Source organism: Bombina bombina, chromosome 1 (genome assembly GCF_027579735.1).
Source record: "Bombina bombina isolate aBomBom1 chromosome 1, aBomBom1.pri, whole genome shotgun sequence".
Lineage (NCBI taxonomy): Eukaryota > Metazoa > Chordata > Amphibia > Anura > Bombinatoridae > Bombina > Bombina bombina.
Genome location: NC_069499.1, coordinates 594887984 through 594909763, shown reverse-complemented (window position 1 = coordinate 594909763; position 21780 = coordinate 594887984). Strand labels below are relative to the sequence as shown.

General features: G+C 39.5%; 1 long non-coding RNA gene across 1 annotated transcript in view; it reads right to left on the bottom strand.

Annotated features, from left to right (window-relative positions):
• Window positions 1-21780, bottom strand: part of LOC128645702 (uncharacterized) — a 77406-nt gene that overhangs the window by 45466 nt on the left and 10160 nt on the right. The window contains exon 2 of the long non-coding RNA XR_008400136.1: window positions 1327-1380. This is a non-coding gene — a long non-coding RNA (uncharacterized LOC128645702). The remainder of the gene's footprint in view (window positions 1-1326; window positions 1381-21780) is intronic.

Sequence of the window (21780 nt, the reverse complement as noted above, 5' to 3'; positions counted from 1 at the left end):
TACTCTGCAAGGACGCAGGAAATGGCAACGTCGGAACCCTAACATCAAGGTTGGAGATCTTGTTCTCCTCAAGGACCAGCAAGCTGAAAGAATCGAATGGCCCATGGGACTGATTATAAAGAGCATTCCTAGTGATGATGGAAAGGTGCGTAAGGTGGAGGTGAAAGTTGCAAGACAAGGGACTATAAAAACTTTCATCAGACCGATCACGGAACTTATCTTGCTCTTGCTCTTGCCCTTTGGAGACTGAACTTACTTATGTATGCTGTTGGATTCTTCCTGTGACTTCAAGATGGAAGTATCTTGAACTTTAATTGACACAACTTGAAGTTTATATTATTGTTGTTGTTGCATTATATGTATGTTCTCCTTATATCTTTCAGGTCTTCAAGACATCTCTGCAAATTACACTGTTATGCATAACTTCCGTGATGATTTAAATAGTGACATTTATTATGCCAGACGGGGAGTGTGCTGCCTCAATGAGGCATAGAATATTACATAGCCTCTGTTATGTTCATGTTGTTATAGTTAAGAAATCATATATTTTTATGCCATTGTTTTCTAGGCTTCCCTGTGTTTGTTCTGTACTGCCATCTACTGACACTTTTTGGTAATGCTCCTGTTTTCCAGTATCTTACCTCTGACCTTACTATGCATTTCCTTTTTGTGTATTACTCCGCCCTTGTAGTTTTATGATGTTTTCCTGTGTCATGGCTGCAGCTAACAGCCTCATGTAACAAGCACTCATGTTAATACATTGCAAGCTACGATCAGTATCATCTTTTGACCGCAAAATACTTTAACCATTCATTCATCTTCTGTATTCATTATCTGCTGTAACCTGATATTCAGAATAAAGCAACTTTGTGGATGAACAAGGTATTGGTGAGTTCAGCTATATGACAAGGATTGTCTGCAGTGATTGTATCTTCTTATACAGGCCAGGCATAGAGGTCTCAGCAAGGGATAGATCATTATTACAACTATCTGAGTCAGAATACCTATTCTTATGCTAAAGGTTGTGCGGCCTATAACATCACTTGCTCCCTGCTCACTGACTTTCTCGTTGTACGAATAAGCATAAGCAAATTAGGTTATTTTAGTGTTTTCATTACACATATTGTTACTCAGTTTTTGAATAGTTTGGAAAATGAGGAGCTTAGTTAGTTTTACAAATGGGAGTAGATTTGCAATGCTATATTATTCCACTCTAAATAGAGTGCTCCCTCATAAATCTTTAATGTGAGAAGCAGCATAAGATAGCTACAGATTTCAGTTAAAGGTACAGATGTATTATATATATTATATTCTTATTATACTCACCTTTTAAGATGGCAATGTACACATCCCATTATTCAGCTAATGATTTTCTTATTCCTGCAAATTACAGAAAAATTACATTTTAGACTTATTTTTTTTAGGAAATCATTTAAAGTTTATTTATTTCATAATATTAATAATACAAATAATAATGACATGCTACTGTGCTTAAAACCTAACAGCAACAGGGGGGACTTCCAGGGAGCGGCCATGACTAGTCGCATATCTGCAGGCTGCTCCAGCATTTTAACCATTTTTTGTATAATATGATATTTTAGCTTACTCATCTTGTACTACACAACTTGATCTATGACCCACTAAAGATCCTGCATCTAATGAGCCCACTCTTATGGAAACAGCTCCTAGCATCAGAGCCCGGTACAACTTATGAGGTTGCGGCCTTTACTTTACGCAGCTTTCAATGCTGAAATCTGTATATATCAGTTTTACTCACGGACTGATTATGATTTAACTTTACAGAGCCTGAAACAGAACAGTGATTTTGCTCATGAGAAACACTATCCCACAATCTTACTGGAATGCTGAAATTCTATTACCGGCACTAACATGGCGGCGCTGGACACATGGGAAAGCCGCTTACACTCTCTACTAGATCAGCACTTTCAGGAGATGAAACTGAGCCTAGAAACAATACTATATCTATTACTCCAGGTCACAGTACCAAAGGGAGACCTTATTCAGCTAGCCCCCCAAAAGTTTGAAGGTGGTCTTTACCCAGGGGATCAGATGATCACAGATGAACCTACCCTCTACTATGCTGCTAGATCGCCTGTATTAACTTAAATGGCGTGTGTTGTCACCTTCTCCATGATCACATGGAGGTAAACCTATGTGAAGCTCATGTTGCAGAGCCTGAGAGAGCTGTTAATCTCAGCTTGGATGTAACCAGCCTCATCTACCTACAAATAAAATGGGAGACCTTGCACTTAGTGGAACTAGAGAGATCCCCAATTTGTGAGTATTCTTCTCTCACGAGCAACACCACTACGGGATGCCAGTTGCCCCAAGCTAATGATGTTTTTGAAAGGCACCAATGTAGGTCATTTTCGCATGGTGGCAAGTATATACTCGCACATAATACCCCCAAGAGACTGAAAAAGGGGCTAATGATTTTGAGCACTCTACGCGTAGGTGTGGGCTGGAGACTTATTCCTCTTGATATATGTAAACTGTTGTAGTTAGTTTGTACTTTTGTCTATTCTAGACCACCTTAGGAGTTTCATGGTTGAATTTACTGTTTCTGTAGATGAAGTTAGAATATAATATTTTTGGACACACAGCACATGACAGTCATTAGCTGCGAAGCATAATTGATACACTGAACTAAGTGTTGGGACATATATTTCTCTATCTTAAGTTCCATACGAGGAAGACATGTGTCTGAGAACGCTTGGCTTTGAAAATAATCATTATGTCTCTCAGCTGACTCCTGAATTTACTTCAGGGTTTACAACACCATGGACTTCCTATTACAGTCAGTTATTTTTGCAAGTCTTTTACTAAGAGATGCATGACTTGACAGACTCTGCTTCTCAGTATTTGTGTATGTTTTGTTTGTTATTATAGAGCAAGTACTACCTCCAGAACTAATACATTTTCATAGCCCAAACCTAACAGCAACACACATACGCATGCAAAATATATATTCTTGTCAACTTGTGAAACATTATCCATTTTTGTTGGGTCCCAGCCAAGGTCATGGTGTGAATCAGCTGAGCCAAAGGGCACCACCTACTACTATTGGCAAGTTCACAGCCTGGCAGAAGCTGACTGTCTCTGATATGTACTGATCAGACACGAGTGTATGAGGTACTTTCTGCTTTTTTGAGCACAGCAGTCTTACCCACTGATGCACATCATTACTGATCACTAGGACCAGTATCTCTGTAGGTCAGTTTGTTCAGTTTTGATTATGTAGTGGAAGACTTCCAGAACAAGATGCCTAACAGTCAATCAACATGACTGGGAATATGTATGGATCCCTTGATGCTCGCCCTATATGTGTAAAGGAGAATAACAATGGGAGACTTGTGTTCTTTACAATAAAGTGCCCTTTTGTCCACTTAAAAACTGGCATGTAAACTGGGCCAGATTACAAGTGGAGTGCTAACAGTTACGTGCGAGTGAAAAGGGGTTTATCGTGAGTGTTTGTGCGCATCAGGTTTTTTGCTCATACTACATGTTTAAAATAAGTGCAATCACTGGAGAACAATTTAAGTTAATGCTTGTCGGGTTAGCAAGTCAACAAAAACAGGTTACTTTCAACTTGTAATACGAGCGCAACCCGACAAGTGCAAAAAGCTTACTTCTAGCAGTTAAGGCTTGAGCGGGAGAGGTAAATATTGCTCCATTTTTAGTCTAGCCCTATACGTTTGTAAGCTAGCTGGGCAACAAAACCATAGCTAAATTATTTTTACTCAAGGAAAGCGGAAACAAGAGAAATGCAAAAAGTACAGAAAAGAAAGAAGACCATGGTAATATATCAACTCAGTAAATGTGAAAATAATTCAAACATAAGCCCCCATAATCCATCTGACTGCTTGCTAAGGGCTTCTCATAGCTTTTCCCGTGGTTTTTCAAATTCCAACCAATTCCAGTCCATTAGATGGTGCACTTATTATTCACGTGAAAAAAACAGCACAACAGTCCTCCTTGCAAATAATCTTGAATTTTTATTGTTGCATTACAGGAACAGACAAAGACACCACGACCTTATTATTCACAGCAGCATGCAATTCAAAAGCCTCAACCTATTGAGAAGCCATTTTAGCCAGTTTTCAAACTTCTATTTTACTATTGTATAGCTGTTTTTTTATCATATGTAAGTTTTTATGTTTGTTTACTTTACATTCTAAAAAAAAAAACATAATTACACAAGTTATAAACTATTATTGGTTTAGTATAAAAATCAACATTAAAATGTAATAGGGACAAGAGTCATTGTCATTACTGAGTTAATTATTAATCATGGTTTTCTTATTGCTGTGGCCGCCTTGTTTATGTGTAGCTCTGTTTAAAATTATTGGGGGAAAATGAATTCAAAGTCTGCAATACACTTTTCTCTTATAATGTTTTCCTGTGTTTAAAGGGACAGTAAAGACCTTGTAACTACAAGACATTTCTATTGTTTTTCTATAGAGTAACATATTAGCCAGTAAACAAATTAACATCCTTTTTACTACAATTATTTTTCAATAGCCAAACTCCACCTACCTTTTGCCTTATTTAGAAGAGCCAATCTGGACTTTATTCCACAGACAACAAGGCTAGTTACATCCATAAAATTAGTATAATGTGAATTATTTTGCAGTTGTTATCTGATAAAGCCAATTAGGGACATATATGTAGCAGTGTTAGGTAAAGTCTTGTTTCATTGTGCATAAACATTTTATATAAATATCTCAAGGTGTTAACGGCCCCTTTAAGCTCTTAAGGTTCAGATAGAACATACAGTTTAGTTTTCAGTTAATTTCTATTATTAAATCTTCTTTGTTCTCTTGGTATCCTTTGATAAAAGCATGCCTAGGTAGGTCTGGAGCAGCAATGCACTACTGAGAGGTAGCTGCTGATTGGTAAATGCACCTATGCGCCTCTTGTCATTGACTCACCTAATTTGTTCAGCTATATCCCAGTAGTGTTGCTCCTTCAACAAATGATACCAAGAGAATGAAGCAAATTTGATAATATAAATAAATTAAAAAGGTGTTTAAAATTATATGTGCTATCTGAATCTTGAAAGAAAATTATTGGGGTTCATGACATATTTATATGCAAGCATCAGTAAAATAATAAAATGCTCTAACAAATCCCTTTAACTAGATATTTGTGTTATGTTATATTTAAGTGACTTTTCAAATGGCTGCCTTTCTAATGGCTAGGCATAGTTTAGAGAAGTAGCAAATTGTCACCCAAGTCTCCATTGAAAATTGTGATTAATAGGGACTATGTGCAGAAGCATTGGAATGTGAAATATTTACAGTAAACACACAGTATAACACTTTATTAAATATGAATATTGAATAAATATGTTTTCATCTACTTAACTGCAAAGGGCTCCAATGCACTTATATATATATATGTGTACTAATATATTTATGTGTATATATGTCTGTAAATACACTTATAAGCATATAAATATATAAGCACATATAAACATATATACACACATATACATATTTAGACATGTATTTGTATGTATCGCTATGTTAAAGCCCTGCTTTTTCTTTCTAACACCTTAGACCTCAAGGCCTAGTTATCAAGGACTGGCGGACCTGATCCGACAGTGTGGATCAGATCCGCCAGACCTCGCTGAATACGGCGAGCAATACGCTCGCCGTATTCAGCATTGCACCAGCAGCTCACAAGAGCTGCTGGTGCAACGCCGCCCCCTGCAGACTCGCGGCCAATCGGCCACCAGCAGGGGTGTGTCAATCAACCCGATGTCTGTCCGACTGCTCAGAGCAGGCGGACAAGTTATGGAGCAGCGGTCTTTGTCACTGCTGCTTCATAACTGCTGTTTCTGGCGAGCCTGCCATATATTTATAACTTTTTTGTGCGATATTTTTGTAATAATTTTTATTAGGTAGTAATAGTATGAGTATAACTGTACTTTGTAATGCATTTTTGATGTGTTTTGTTTCACAAAACAGTTAACCAGAGCTCTGAGAACGTGGTTATCTTTCTAGCGTAAATCATGATTACCCTCATGCGTTCGCGTTTACTTTCAACTTGTAATACAAGCAGTAAACCCAACGCGCGCAAACAGCCACGATAAACCCCTATTCGCTTGCGCCTAACTGTTAACGCGCCAGTCGTAATCTGGCCCATAATGTTACTCACATGCTTCCTATCTAAGAGAGGGACTGTATAGCTTGCATTATTTTATAAAATCCTGGGCCATGCCATAACTGATCTTTTTTTGAACACTTTAGCCATGTGCTATCTCCCTTCAATATATCTGTTATTTAGACTTTGAATATGAAAGGGACATTCTACTCTAGAAGAATTTGTATTGTTGGAAAAGATAGATAATCCCATTCCCCAGTTTTGCATAACCAACATGGTTATATTAATATACTTTTTACCTCTGTGATTACCTTGTATCTAAGCCTCTGCAGACTACCCTCTTATCTCAGTTCTTTTGACAGACTTGCAGTTTATCCAATCAGTGCATTCAACAAAGAATACCAAGAGAACAAAGCAAATTTGATGATAAAAGTGAATTGGAAAGTTGTTTAACACTACATGCCCTATCTAAAGCATGAAAGTTAAATTTTGACTAGACTGTCCCTTTATGCATGTAATTTGAGAAGTAGCCTAAGTTTGCATAGTGGGTTGTTGAGATATAGAGGCCGATTTATCATGTGTCGGGCGGATCATGTGCCGCCCGACATCGATAAATGCCAGCATCATTGCACAAGCATTTCGTGTGAATCCGATGCACAAGCATTATCGTTGTATCCGATCAGGATTATTGCTGTCCGACCACCTCCGAGGTGGTGGGCGAGTTAAGGACCAGCGGTCTTAAGACTGCTGCTTCTTAACTTACATTTCAGGGGAACCTGAAACTACGGGGGTAAATAGCAGCATCCGCTGCTTGTTAAATCTACCCCCATAGGCTCAAAGGTTATATAGCTTGTTATTACTTGTTTGTTTTGGCAACTTATTTAAGGTCCAAAAGTGTGGGTGTGGGTGGATGTGCGTGTGTGGGTCTGGGTGGGTGTGCGTTTATGTGTGTATAAATATATATATACACACACACACACACATGATTCTAACAACACAAATGCTCCAAATGTTTAATACAAAATATATATATACTGTGTAAAAGAAACTGTAAAATAAAAATACGTGTACTAAACTTTTTAACCTAATCCACACTTTTTTATAAAAAAGTCCAGAGTTAATTCAGTAATTACAGTAACTCCAGAGTGTACAATACCTGTCTCTTAAAAGCTTACAGATTAAATTCTTGTCAGTGAGATCTGCACTGAACAGGAGAAATTGCTGTTCTGCCACATGGATTACAGGGAACAAGCTAGTTCCCATCCAGATTGAAATCATCCCGTTCCAATACGATTGCGATGATTGACAGCCCCTGCTAGTGGCCGATTGGCCTCCAGTGAGCAGGGGACGGTATTGCACAAGAATTTCACTAGAAATGCTTGTGCAATGATAAATGCTCGACATATAGTAAGTCTACCCCTAAGATTCAAGACACGACCTCTCAATGAGGCAGATGTGTTAGCTGCCTACTCTGGAGCTTTTTTATGACTGTCCTAATCATGAATATGACACCTAACCTGTCAGACAGTGGGCGGGTGCTCCATCCAGCACATTCAGAACTGTTGTGCAATCAAGGGAGGCTGAGCTCATTGCTGCCTCTCTCCTTAATTTTTGCAGCAAAGCTCAGAAAATGTGGTGAGTTTTTTATTTTTATTTTACTTTCATATTAATTTATTTTTTTCTTTTCTTGGCGGATGAGGCTCTGCCTCCCCTGGCTGCACGTCCTTGTCAAAGTGCACAGTGCTATATTTCATATATATTATTTCATTATATTACAATTGGCTACCAGCAAGCTTCAGTTCAGGGTGAAAGCTATTACTATTTTTTGTAATAATTTAACAGTTAATGTTTTACATTCAAATATATGTTGGCTTTAAAATGAAATTAGATTTGAGCCAATTTTTAAATTTTAAATCTTTTGATAAGTAGGTTGGGAAGTAAAAACGCGATTGTCTAGTCCTCACCTCAACTTGTTGAATTTGGAGAGAAATAGGACCATGGTCCGAAAGAGATATCGGTAGAATTTCTGCCTTAACTTTCAATTTAAGCAACCTATCATCGATAAGAAATAAGTCAATTCTGGAGAGTGACTTGTGCGCCTTAGAAAGGCACGTGAAGTCTCTAACATCAGGATTTTGTAATCTCCATATGTCTTTTACAGCCAAATTCTGAATGATATTTTTAATAATCTTAGTTTCCAATTTATCTTTTTTGTTTTTCCTCTGTTTCGAATCAGCTCTCAGCCTGTCTAGTTTTAGAAGAGTTCCGGAGGAGGAGTTCAGGTGTGTGGTCACGAGTTGCACCTGCTCTGCATTACCTCCCTTCCAAGCTTGTCTGGCGAGATACCTGTGCCTAAAACCCCAGACCGTGGTTTGCTTGGATAGCTGAATAGATTGCTACTGGGACTTCTATAGGTGCTATAACATCGCACCTGAGCTGTTTGCTACTACCTTGGGAAGGATTCATTCCTTTATTGGTGTAAATAAAAACTGCTGAAACCTGAAATGGGGACCTGAGATAAAGTACACCTCATACTCTTTCCCCTGCTGGGCAATCACAAGGAAAAGATCTCCCTACCTGGTGGGGGCTCCTGCTTGGACATTTCATCCAACCGGCGGGGAAGGTTTGTCAGTGAAGAGGGACGCGGTGCCCCGCTGTTCAGAACTGCCGCCTGCCCCAGGAGGGGTTTCCTGACGCTGAATTCGTGCGGGGCGTGACACGATACGCTACCTGTTGAAAATCTCTATACCTGTGGTGTGGAGGTTGGAGTCAGAGCTCTCTGCTGCAAAGCTGGTTCGGTGTGCACGGCCAAGATCCTCAGAGTCACAGTGCTTCACACAGCTACAGTGTTTAACAACCCTACCCCCCCTCCCACCGGTGCTGCGCGAGGGGTGAGGTATGAGAGTGCTTGTTGGGCTGCTCCTGGAGTAGCGGTGTGGAGTTCTTTTTACCAAGTGTATATGCCTCAGTGACAACTATCAACGGGGCTAGCTTCTCCGGACTCCCCCCTCCCACCGATGCTGCGGGAGAGGGGTAGTCACGGAGAGACGCCGTCTGGATTTCCACTTCACACCTGTCAATAAGGACTGGTAAAGTACCGCTGGCTAGACTGATTTTTCTCCCCTTCATCTCTGCCCTAAAGGTCTTTTCTTGGTTTGCTGTGGAGTAATAACTTTCTTCCCGTCTTTAGTTACCTGAACAGTGACCCCTTCCCCGGTCAATTACTCCCTGTGTAAGGGTAGTTAAATAAAGCTTGTAACTAGGGGTAAAAAAGGAAAGAGATGAAGGACAGGATACCTGGACTTTAATCAGTTAGCGGAAAAAGTGTCAGGCTGAAGTATTCTATTAGAAGTTGTGTATGCAGGGGTTCAATTTTGACTCTTTTTTTGATTTTTTGATTATTTGACTTTTTTTTGCGTCCTCTGCCTTAAAGTGCCATAAAAAGCATTCAGGTTCCTGCCTAACAACTATGGAGATCTCTGTTGATTAGGACCTAGGAATGTTTATAAAAATATGTTTGTAACTGTCTGGTTTAAGCTCTAGTATTATCAGACATTCTAGGCAATCATAGTACTTTCTATATTACAAACGGGGACTGGTATTACAGTAGGACTGTTTCTTTTTTCTGTTAGAGGCTTTGGATAGTTAACATGATATGTTAGTGTTTAGGTAAAAGGTTTTTGTAAGGAGCCTTCTCTATATACACTATAATACTCAGAGTTCCTTAGATTACACTCATTTGGTTACAGATTTACTCTGAACAACCCTATTATATAACTGCTGAACCACTGAGCATCTGCACTAATTTATCTTTATGGTTTATATTAAAGGGGAGATTGCTCAAAGCACTGAGACACAGCATGGATAATTAAGTAAGGGAGGAAGGGCTAGGATCTACAAAAATAACTAACTGACTTTGTAATTCTGTTAACCATAGCCCACTCTTCACAAGGGTACGTTTTTGCAGGTTAATCACAAGAAATGTTATTTTAGACTTTCTGTATTATAGAAGATTGTGAATATAACTGTGTAAACTGATTATACTATAACTCCTTGAGAGCTGGGAAACTCCTAGAGAGGGACAGAAGGGGGAGGGAAGAAAAAGAAAAAAAAAATAGTATCCAAAACTAAACTCATCTGAAAGAGGGGTACTGTTTAAATTAATTAAAGGTTTAGGGTGCCCTCAGACTAGCCACCTGGATCACTGAGGTTTATTCTAGCTAAGGGTCAGCGTGTACCACCTGGTTGATTATAGACAGATAAAGCGGGCTCTTCTTACTTATCTATGTATTTATTTGTTTGTTTTTTCTGTTTCTTTTCGTTCCCCCCCTTTTTTTTTTTTTTTTTTTTTTTTTGTTTCTCCTTTTTGCTTAGGAGACAGGGATTCCTAACTGAATTCACTTAATTAACACTTTGTCTCCCTTCACATCCTCCTTTTTTCTCTTTTTTTCTTTTTTTGAACTTCTTTTCCCTCACCTCAATCACTGAACACATCACTTAGCACAATAACTTTCCCCCCCCCCCCCTCACCCCCCCCGGGGTTCCCCCTTTTTTTTTTTTTTTTTTTTTTTTCCCCTTTTTTTCTCTCCCTTTTCCTTTTCCCACATTAGTCACTAATTATTCAATCAACCCACTGATTACCCACATTTTTTCGTACTCCTTTCCTCCCCCCCCTTTCCTTTCTTTTTCCCCCTTTTTTTTTTTTTTTTTTTTTTTTTTTTTTTTTTTTTCTTTCTTCTCTTCTCCCCCCCCCTCTCTCTCCTCACCTTTTCCTCACACGAGTTATTAATTAATCACTATTTTCTTCACTTTAGTACACAGCACATGGATAAGTTTCTTAATAGTCACGGCAAATCCCTGTCTCCAAGTATGACAAATAAACAGAAAGATAGGAGAGCTAAAAATATAACTGATACCCCTATAGATGCACACTCAGCTGAGCCACTAAATACCCAAGCTTTAGTAGATAGTATCTCTGAGGCCCTAGCCCCAAAATTCGAGACCTTGAGATTGGAGATCAAACAAGACATTATGTCCCTCACCCAAGAACTCAAACAATTCTCAAACAGGGTGCAAGAAGTCGAACAGAGAGTCTCGGATCTAGAAGATCTTAGCACAATACATAGTTCCAAGCTGGACACTGCCGACTCTAAGTTGGGGAAAATTCAGTCTAAACTAGAGGAGTTAGAAAACCGTTCCAGAAGGAACAACTTCAGAATCATAGGGGTCCCAGAAGGGAAGCAATATGAAGATCTGAATAAGTTTGTCTCTGAGACATTAGTACAGTTACTTAAAATTCCACAAACATACCCTAAAATTGTTATTGAAAGAATACATAGATTAGGCAGATCTCCCCTGGACAGTACAGGGAAGGCTAGACCTAGACCAGTTATAGTTAAAGTTTTAAATTTTCAGGACAAAACTACTATTTTTGAATATTATCGTAAAAACCAGCCTGTTGTCATGGGGAGTTCAAATATTCTCCTGTTTCAGGATTTTTCCACGGAAACAGCAATAAAGAGAAGGGAGCTCTCGCCAATTTGCACTAAGCTCATTAATTTAGGTATTCGAGCTACCTTAATCTATCCTGCCAGACTCAAAGTCTGGATCAAGGATGAATTTTATTTTGCTGAATCCCCCAAAGATGCAAGGGAACTCTTAGCCAAACTTAATCTCCCTGCTTAGTTGAATGGTTCCCAAACATGGTAGAGTATGGGTTATGGGGCAATCTCGTGTCCCTCCCCTCCCTCCCCTCTCCCCCCCCCCCCCCCTTTTTTTTTTTTTTTTTTTTTTTTTTTCTCTTTCTTTTTTTCTTTCTCTTCTTCCTCCTCTCTCTCCATCCCCCCTCCCACTCCACTGATTTTGGTAGGCTCAAATTTCAAATATGCAAGAGCTAGATAGTATTAAATTTGCTTCGTGGAATATTGGAGGCCTGACATCCCCCATTAAAAGAAAAGCAATATTAAATCAGCTAAGAAAGATAAACACCGATATTGCATTCCTTCAGGAAACACACTTGAAAATTGAGGAAGTTTTGAAATTAAAATCATCATGGGTGAGGGAGGTATATGCATCTCCAAGTGTAGATAGAAAAAGAGGGGTGGCTATTTTACTTGGAAAAAAGATTATGGTAAATGGTCTGCAAGTTTTAAGTGTTAAAATAGATCCCGAAGGACGTTTTATTATGCTGAAAATCAGAGTGGCAAAAATAACATACACACTGTGTAATATTTACGCTCCCAATGTGATAGATTCAATATTCTGGGATTCCTTACAAACCAAAATAATGTTTTTTCAGGAAGGATACCTGATTTGTGGGGGAGATTTCAATATGACCCCACAATATCCCTTAGACAGGCTGAGAGCTGATTCGAAACAGAGGAAAAACAAAAAAGATAAATTGGAAACTAAGATTATTAAAAATATCATTCAGAATTTGGCTGTAAAAGACATATGGAGATTACAAAACCCTGATGTTAGAGACTTCACGTGCCTTTCTAAGGCGCACAAGTCACTCTCCAGAATTGACTTATTTCTTATCGATGATAGGTTGCTTAAATTGAAAGTTAAGGCAGAAATTCTACCGATATCTCTTTCGGACCATGGTCCTATTTCTCTCCAAATTCAAAAAGTTGAGGTGAGGACTAGACAATCGCGTTTTTACTTCCCAACCTACTTATCAAAAGATTTAAAATTTAAAAATTGGCTCAAACTTAAATTTGAAGAATACGCAGAACATAATTCTGAGTATCTAGACCGCCCGGTGGTATTTTGGGAGGCGGCGAAGGCAGTCTTAAGAGGGGAAATAATATCATTTAGCTCCAATATAGTCAAAAAACTTAAAGCTAGAGAGAAAGAAATGCTTAGGTCATTGTCTAACTCGTACAATCATTATTTGTTAGCAAAAACGCAGGTAAATTGGTTAAGATACACAAGAGCTAAGAAAGAGAGAGATACTTACCTTATCCATCAAACAACTCAAAAAGATATAAAAACACAAGCTAAGTTCTATAGATTTGGCAACAAATCAGGGAAACTTTTAACTAAGTTAGTTAAAGGAGCGAAAGGCTCGACGACGATTGAATCAATTCAGAGTGAGGGGGAAACACTTACTACGACCGAAGAGATCTTGATGAACTTTACAAAATATTACCAAGACATTTATACATTAAGAAAATCAGATAAGAGTCAATCTGATCAATTTTGGAGTAATATGATTCTTCCAACTATTACAATAGAAGATAGGGAAAATTTAAATACCCCTATTCGTGAATCTGAAATTGAGAGAGCTATTCTTAAACTTGCATTGGATAAGACACCGGGTCCAGATGCGTTACCAAACGAATTCTACAAAATTCTCTCCCCAGTGATAGTACCGAGCCTTTGCAAAATGTATAATGCCATCTATACTGACGGGATTCAAATTCCACCCTCCTTTTCGGCTTCAAATACAACCTTAATACCTAAGCAGGGGAAAGATCCTAGTCTGAAAGGTTCTTACAGACCTATAGCTCTCTTGAACACAGATTATAAAATCTTAACCTCTGTGTTAGCAGATAGGCTACAACCTTTATTAAACTCTATTATTCATACTGATCAAGCAGGATTTCTCGCCAACCGCAACTCATCTGCAAAGATAAGAGAGATTCTGTTACTTGTGGATTATTTTTCACAGGGACGGGAGGAGGAAGAGGACACCCCTGACATGGCAGTTATTTCAATAGATGCTGAAAAAGCATTTGATTCTATACATTATGATCATATAATGCACTCTCTGTCTAAATTTGGTTTTGAAGGTAAATTTTCTCAATTTATAAGGAATCTCTATAATAAACCTCATACAAGGTTGTTAGTTAATAGTATACTCTCCCCAGAAATCACGCTGGAGAGGGGAACACGCCAGGGATGTCCTCTTTCTCCCCTGCTTTTTGATCTCTCAATAGAACCTCTGGCAATTGCAGTTAGACACCAGTTAGAAGGCATAAAAATTCGAAGAAAGGAGCTTAAAATTGCCTTATATGCCGATGATATTCTCTTATATTTATCTAATATCAAAAAAAACCTCCCAATACTATTATCCATTATCAGTCAATTTGGATCCTTTTCAGGATACAAAATAAATAACTCAAAATCGGAATTTCTCTGGTTAAGGAAGAAAAATGACGTGTCCTTAAACATACCTTTTAAAACAGTCTCTGACTCATTTAAATACTTGGGCGTCTTAGTACCTTCAAACATAGAAAATCTCTATGATTTTAATATTCCCCCAATACTTCTAGACATCAAGCAGAAATTGAAAAATTGGCAAAACCTCCCCCTATCTATTTCAGGTCGGGTAGCCCTATTTAAAATGGTTTTATTGCCAAAATTGCTGTACATTCTACAAAATGTTCCAATTATACTCAAGGGGAAGGATATTCGGACACTGAATACTCTGTTGAGAAACTTTATTTGGCAAGGCAAGGTCCCAAGAATTGCTCTCTCTAAGATACAGCTACCTCGAAGTTATGGGGGCTTTGCACTCCCAGATCTGCGTCTTTATAACTATGCTTTCTTAGCACGCATAGTAGCAGATTGGTTCCTGTCTAAGGATTATGTTACAAATAACGAACTAGAAAATAGTATTTGTTACCCATTTCTACCAACGGCTTTGACGCATTGTAAATTAAAATCAATACCTCAAGAGCTGAAAGGGTTTAAAACTATATATAATCCTATACAGAGCTGGTGGAAAATGGGTAAACTCATGGACCTGGACTGCAGAGTGTCAAAGTTCCTTTCATTTGTAGGTAACCCTCAATTTTTAGCAGGTATACACTCAGCAGTGTTCCTAAGATGGCACAGTTTAGGCTTGGGTAGGGTTATTCAATTCATTGATAAGGAGAACCAGTGTGTGAAAACTTTTGAGTCATTAAAACAAGAATTCAATCTGCTTAATAAAGAATTCTTTGCGTACCTACAAGCTAGACATTTTGTAGAAGAGTTACGGAAGGAAGTAAATAGACCATGGTCTTGGGGGAATCTTGAGGGGTGGTTGAACATAGTGGAAAAGGGACACTTGTCTATCACTCCATGTTACCAGTTACTTATCTCCCTTAAGGGCCGATTGAATTTGGAGAAACTTTCAACAGAGTGGAACACCTTAGCACATGATGGAAACATTAATCCACAGCTTGTGCAGGGCTCGTTTACTAGAATAGGACAAACTACACTATCTGCTACCTGGAGGGAGTCTCATGTGAAACTCCTTTATAGGGCATACTTTACCCCAGAAAAAGGTCTCAGATGCGGAAATTTAGATTTTAATAAATGTCCAAAATGTTCGAAACCCGCAGCTGACCTTGTTCATATGATATGGAACTGTCCTAGAGTAAGTCAATTCTGGATGAAACTAGAATATTGGTTGAAGAACTCCCTTAAGATCTCTCCATTAGAATTCTCTTTGACTTATAATGTGTTCTTAAGGAAAGACATGGGGAGGCTACACCCACAACATAAACTAATCAATATGACAATAATTGCAGCTAGATATCTAATATTTAAAAGATGGAAAACGAATGTAACTCCAACTATCATGGAAGTGAAAAACTGTTTAAAAAAACAGTGTATACTAGAACAGAGGGACACGGACATGAATAACGAAGGAGATATTAGAAAGTTTTTTCTAAAATGGTCGCTATTTATTAAGACCCTTTCTGTAACTGAGACTGACTATATGATTTTTCCATTTAGAAATTCGGAACTGGTATTACTCGGAGTATGGTAAAAATGTATCCCAACTTATACGATTCCCAACACTGGGGTGGGGGATGGGGGAGGGAGAGAGAGCAGAGGTTAATCTTACCTTTTTAATTCTTTGATCCCCCTTTTTTTTTTTTTTTTTTTTTTTTTTTTTTTTCTTCTTTTTTTTTTTTTTTTCTCTGTTTGGAGGGGGGGGGCCGCGGGGGGAGGGTGGGTCGGTTAATACAAACGATGTTATGATCAGAGGCGATTATAAACAGAGGTGATCCTTAAAATACATCAGTACAAGGAGTCAAACTAAAGATAGGTCAAATTCAGACCCAACTTATAGAGTATTTTTTTTTTTTTTTTTTTTTTTTTATTTAGCTACAATGGATTGAAAGTCGTAGTCTATGGATTATGTGTAAACTTTATTCATATTTGTTCTTTGAATGTTGTATTAAGGTAATTACCTTTATCGTGGTTTTTTGTTGTACCTCTGAGTGTGATATCAATAAAAATTATTTTGAAAAAAAAAAATGAAATTAGATAATCCTAAAGTTTCTGCATCCTTGAAATACAAATTGTATTGCTGATTCTTTTAAAAGTCTGAGGGGATAATTTGACTTCCAGAATAGAGCTTAAAGGGATATAGTACTCATATGCGAAATCACTTGAAAGTGATGCAGCATTCCTGTAAAAAGCTCACAGGAAAATATCTCTATGTAAAAAACATAATTTATGCTTACCTGATAAATTTATTTCTCTTGTGATGTATCAAGTCCATGGATTTATCCATACTTGTGGGATATTCTCCTTCCTAACAGGAAGTGGCAAAGAGAGCACCCACAGCAGAGCTGTCTATATAGCTCCTCCCTTAGCTCCGCCCCCCCAGTCATTCGACCGAAGGCTAGGAAGAAAAAGGAGAAACTATAGGGTGCAGAGGTGACTGAAGTTTTTTAAAATAGAAATATACTGCCTGTCTTAAATAAACAGGGCGGGCCGTGGACTCGATACATCACAAGAGAAATAAATTTATCAGGTAAGCATAAATTATGTTTTCTCTTGTAAGATGTATCGAGTCCACGGATTCATCCATACTTGTGGGATACCAATACCAAAGCTTTAGGACACGGATGAAGGGAGGGACAAGACAGGTACCTTAAATGGAAGGCACCACTGCTTGTAGACCCTTTCTCCCAAAAATAGCCTCCGACGAAGCAAAAGTATTGAATTTGTAAAATTTGGAAAAAGTATGAAGCGAAGACCAAGTCGCCGCCTTACAAATCTGTTCAACAGAAGCCTCATTTTTAAAAGCCCATGTGGAAGCCACTGCTCTAGTAGAATGAGCAGTAATTCTTTCAGGAGGCTGCTGGCCAGCAGTCTCATAAGCCAAACGGATGATGCTTTTCAGCCAAAAGGAAAGAGAGGTAGCCGTAGCCTTTTGACCTCTCTGTTTACCAGAATAAACAACAAACAATGAAGATGTTTGACGGAAATCTTTAGTTGCTTGTAAGTAGAACTTTAAAGCATGAACCACATCAAGATTGTGCAACAGACGTTCCTTCTTTGATAAAGGATTAGGACACAGTGAAGGAACAACAACCTCCTGATTGATATTCCTATTAGAAACAACCTTAGGAAGAAACCCAGGTTTGGTACGCAAAACCACCTTATCTGCATGGAAAACAAGGTAAGGTGAATCACACTGCAAAGCAGATAACTCAGAAACTCTTCGAGCCGAAGAGATAGCTACTAAAAACAAAACTTTCCAAGATAGAAGCTTAATATCTATGGAATGCAGAGGTTCAAATGGAACCCCTTGAAGAACTTTAAGAACTAAGTTTAGGCTCCATGGCGGAGCAACAGGTTTAAATACAGACTTGATCCTGACCAAGGCCTGACTAAACGCTTGAACATCTGGGACATCTGCCAGATGTTTGTGTAAAAGAATAGACAAAGCAGATATTTGTCCTTTTAAGGAACTAGCTGATAATCCCTTCTCCAATCCTTCTTGGAGAAAAGACAATATTTTAGGAATCCTAATCTTACTCCATGAGTAACCCTTGGATTCACACCAATAAAAATATTTGCGCCAAATCTTATGATAGATCTTCCTGGTGACAAGCTTTCTAGCTTGAATCAGGGTATCAATGACCGATTCAGAGAAACCACGCTTTGATAGAATCAGGCGTTCAATCTCCAAGCAGTCAGACGCAGAGAAATTAAATTTGGATGCGTGAATGGACCTTGGATTAGAAGGTCCTGCCTCATTGGCAGAGTCCACGGTGGAACCAATGACATGTCCACTAGGTCTGCATACCAAGTCCTGCGTGGCCACGCATGCGCTATCAGAATCACCAAAGTTCTCTCCTGCTTGATTCTGGCAACCAGACGTGGGAGGAGAGGAAACGGTGGAAATACATAGGCCAGATTGAAGGACCAGGGCACTGCTAGAGCATCTATCAGTACCGCCTGGGGATCCCGGGACCTGGACCCGTAACGAGGAAGTTTGGCATTCTGACGGGACGCCATCAGATCCAATTCTGGTGTGCCCCATAGCTGAGTCAGCTGGGCAAATACCTCCGGATGGAGCTCCCACTCCCCCGGATGAAAAGTCTGACGACTTAGGAAATCCACCTCCCAGTTCTCTACCCCTGGGATATGGATTTCTGAGAGATGGCAAGAGTGATCCTCAGCCCATCGGATTATTATGGTTACCTCCATCATCGCTAGAGAACTCGGTGTTCCTTCTTGATGATTGATATAAGCTACAGTCGTGATGTTGTCCGACTGAAATCTGATGAATTTGGCCGCAGCTAGCTAAGGCCACGCCTGAAGCGCATTGAATATCGCTCTCAATTCTAGAATGTTTATCGGGAGTAGAGTTTCCTCCTGAGACCATAAGCCCTGTGCTTTCAGGGAGTTCCAGACAGCACCCCAGCCTAGCAGGCTGGCATCTGTCGTTACTATGAGCCACTCTGGCATGCGGAAACACATTCCCTGAGACAGGTGGTCCTGAGACAACCACCAGAGAAGAGAATCTCCTGGTCCAGATGCAGTTGAGGAGATAAATCTGCATCCCTATTCCACTGTTTGAGCATGCATAGTTGCAGCGGTATGAGGTGTAGGTGGGCAAAAGGAACTATGTCCATTGCCGCTACCATGAGTCCGATTACCTCCATACATTGAGCCACTGATGGCTGAGGAATGGAATGAAGAACTCAGCAAGTGGTTAAGAGTTCTGATTTTCTGACCTCCGTCAGAAATATTTTCATTTCTACCTAGTCTATCAGAGTCCCTAGGAAGGAAACTCTTGTGAGAGGGAAGAGAGAACTCTTTTTTTATGTTCACCTTCCACCCGTGAGATCTCAGAAAAGCCAACACGATGTCCGTGTGAGACTTGGCTAGCTGGAAAGTCGACGCCTGAATCAAGATGTCGTCTAGATAAGGCGCCACTACTATGCCCCGTGGTCTTAGAACTGCCAAAAGGGACCCTAGCACCCTTGTGAAAATTCTGGGAGCTGTGGCCAACCCGAAGAAAAGGGCCACGAACTGGTAATGCCTGTCCAGAAAGGCGAATCTGAGGAATTGATGATGATCTCTGTGAATAGGGATGTGTAGATACGCATTCTTTAAGTCCACAGTAGTCATATATTGACCCTCCTGGATCAACGGTAGAATAGTCCGAATTGTCTCCATCTTGAATGATGGTACTCTGAGGAATTTGTTTAGAATTTTGAGATCCAAGATTGGTCTGAAAGTTCCCTCTTTTTTGGGAACCACAAACAGGTTTGAGTAAAACCCTAGCCCTTGTTCCGCTTTTGGAACAGGGCGAATCACTCCCATGGTATGTAGGTCTTCTACATAGCGTAAGGTTTGCAGACAATTGAGAAATGTGAAATCTCCCCCTTGGAGGGGAGTCTTTGAAGTCCAGAAGATAACCCTGGGTAACAATTTCTAAAACCCAGGAATCGTGAACATCTCTTGCCCAAGCCTGGGCAAAGAGAGAGAGTCTGCCCCCTACTATATCCGGTCCTGGATCGGGGGCTACCCCTTCATGCTGTCTTAGAGGCAACAGCAGGCTTCTTGGCCTGTTTACCCTTGTTCCAAGCCTGGTTAGGTCTCCAGACTGACTTGGATTGGGCAAAATTCCCCTCTTGCTTTGCAGCAGGGGAAGCTGAAGCGGGACCACCCTTGAAGTTCCAAAAGGAACGAAAATTATTTTGTTTGGTCCTCATTTTATTTGTTCTATCCTGAGGGAAGGCATGGCCTTTCCCTCCAGTGATGTCTGAAATAATCTCTTTCAGTTCAGGCCCGAATAGGGTCTTTCCTTTGAAAGGGATGTTCAAAAGTTTAGATTTTGATGACACATCAGCAGACCAGGACTTAAGCCATAACGCCCTGCGTGCTAAAATGGCAAAACCTGAATTCTTTGCCGCTAATTTAGCCAGTTGGAAAGCGGCATCTGTAATGAAAGAATTAGCCAACTTAAGGGCCTTAATTCTGTCCGTAATATCCTCTAATGGAGTCTCCATCTGAAGAGCCTCTTCTAGAGCCTCGAACCAGAAAGCAACTGCAGTAGTTACAGGAACAATGCACGCAATAGGTTGGAGAAGAAAACCTTGATGAACAAAAATTTTCTTCAGGAGACCCTCTAATTTTTTATCCATAGGATCTTAGAAAACACAACTGTCTTTGATAGGTATAGTTGTACGCTTAGCCAGAGTAGAAATAGCTCCCTCCACCTTAGGAACTGTTTGCCACGAGTCCCGCATGGTGTCAGATATGGAAAACATTTTCTTAAAAACAGGAGGGGGAGCGAACGGAATACCTGGTCTATCCCACTCCTTAGTAACAATATTCACAATCCTCTTAGGGACTGGAAAAACATCAGTGTAAACAGGAACCTCTAAGTATTTGTCCATTTTACACAATTTCTCTTGGACCACTATAGGGTCACAATCATCTAGAGTCACTAATACCTCCATGAGCAATAAACGGAGGTGTTCAAGCTTAAATTTAAAGGCCGTCATATCAGAATCTGTCTGAGAGAGCGTCTTTCCTGAATCAGAAATTTCTCCCTCAGATAACAAATCCCTTACCCCTACTTCAGAACATTGTGAGGGTATATCGGATACGGCTACTAAAGCGTCAGACGGCTCAGCATTTGTTCTTAACCCAGAGCTGTCACGCTTTCCTTGTAAACCAGGCAGTTTGGATAAAACCTCTGTGAGGGTTGTATTCATAACTGTGGCCATGTCTTGTAAAGTAAATGAATTTGACGCACTAGAGGTACTAGGTGTCACTTGTGCGGGCGTTACTGGTTGTGACACTTGGGGAGAACTAGATGTTAAACCCTCATTTCCAACTGTCTGAGAATCATCTATTGCAATATTTTTAAGTGCTAAAATATGCTCTTTATAATATATAGACATATCAGTGCAATTGGGACACATTCTAAGAGGGGGTTCCACAATGGCTTCTAAACACATTGAACAAGGATTTTCCTTGGTGTCAGACATGTTAAACAGGCTAGTAATGTAACAAGCAAGCTTGGAAAACACTTTAATCAAAGCAAATAACACTTAGAAAAAAACGGTACTGTGCCTTTAAGAGAAAAAAAGCTGCACAAACTCTGCAAAACAGTGTAAAAAAGCAGTAAACTCAACAAAATGTTTACAGTAGCATCATAAAGCCTTAGTAACTTTGCACAACTATGCAAATAAACAATTAACCCTTTAATGTAAAAACCGGATTGACAAAATGTCAAAACCGGTAAAAAAGCGTTCAACACCCTGCCACAGCTCTGCTGTGGCGCCTACCTGCCCTTTAGAAACGATTTGTGGGGAAAAAAACTTCTTTACAGCCCTCAAACACAGTGGGAACCTCTGGAGAAGCAGCTAGATGTCTCTTAGGAAAAGAAACTGC